The 1,365-nt window shown below is 42.5% G+C and overlaps 1 pseudogene; it reads right to left on the minus strand.

Annotated features, from left to right (window-relative positions):
- Positions 1-740: 740 nt before the first annotated feature.
- Positions 741-847, minus strand: LOC129401113 (U2 spliceosomal RNA; annotated as a pseudogene).
- Positions 848-1,365: the final 518 nt, after the last annotated feature.

Consider the following 1,365-nt stretch of genomic DNA (forward strand, 5'->3'; position numbering starts at 1 on the left):
CCTCCCTTCCTTCCTTCCTTCCTTCCTTCCTTCCTTCCTTCCTTCCTTCCTCCCTCCCTTCATCACTTCCCTCCTTCCTCCCTTCCTTCCTTCCTTCCTTCCTTCCTTCCTTCCTTCCTTCCTTCCTTCCTTCCTTCCTTCCTTCCTTCCTTCCTTCCTTCCTCCCTCCCTCCCTCCCTTCCTTCCTTCCTTCCTTCCTTCCTTCCTTCCTTCCTTCCTTCCTCCCTTCCTTCCTTCCTCCCTCCCTTCATCCCTTCCTTCCTTCCTTCCTTCCTCCCTTCCTTCCTTCCTTCCTTCCTTCCTTCCTTCCTTCCTTCCTTCCTTCCTTCCTTCCTTCCTTCCTTCTTTCCTTCCTTCCTCCCTTCTTCCCTTCCTTCCTCCCTTCCTTCCTTCCTCCCTCCCTTCCTTCCTTCCTCCCTCCCTTCATCCCTTCCTTCCTTCCTTCCTCCCTTCCTTCCTTCCTTCCTTCCTTCCTTCCTTCCTTCCTTCCTTCCTTCCTTCCTTCCTTCCTCCCTTCTTTCCTTCCTTCCTCCCTTCTTCCCTTCCTCCCTCCCTTCCTCCCTCCCTCCCTTCCTTCCTTCCTTCCTTCCTTCCTTCCTTCCTTCCTTCCTTCCTTCCTTCCTTCCTTCCTTCCTTCCTTCCTTCCTTCCTTCCTTCCTTCCTTCCTTCCTTCCTCCCTTCCTAACACAGAAAGTGCAGAACACTATAATTATTATAGCTTACTACCACTTCAAGTTACTTAACATTACATACATTACATGTGAATTTAAAACAGTCATAAAATATAAGACATAAGCTGATAAGAACAGATACTACACTTGATCTTAGCCAAAAGGCCGGAAGCGATAAAATATAAGACATAGACTTTTTAGTTATACATTCTCTTTTCTTTCTGACATTCTGATTCTTAATATGCGTACTTTTGGAGAAACTCAGATTACAGTTCATTTTAAGTTTCTGACCAATGGAAGGGAGAAATGGTAAGAAAAAATCAAATAATACGGATAACTGAAACCATAGAGGTTGATATAATTAATATTTATTTATTTGAAAATGACTGCTAATTCAATTATTGCATAGCAAAAGCATTTCAAGTGAAGTATTGCTGTTGTTTGTTTCAGAATAATTTTGGTAGTGGATATAGTCTAGAATTTTTTTTAGTTTCAGCTCATGTTTAAATTAGGTTATATTCCCTAACTGCAGAGTGATTGATGTTAGGAGATGGGGTAGCCTGGGAAAGGGTGATAACAGTAGTTGGTCAGGCTGAGATTAGAAATTCACTCCATCACAGCCAAGGCACATTTTCATTTGTAAAATCACGATTTTTTCATGAAGAAAGTATCATTCCTTATTACGACATAATTT

The sequence above is a fragment of the Sorex araneus genome, chromosome 1 (genome assembly GCF_027595985.1).
Source record: "Sorex araneus isolate mSorAra2 chromosome 1, mSorAra2.pri, whole genome shotgun sequence".
NCBI lineage: Eukaryota > Metazoa > Chordata > Mammalia > Eulipotyphla > Soricidae > Sorex > Sorex araneus.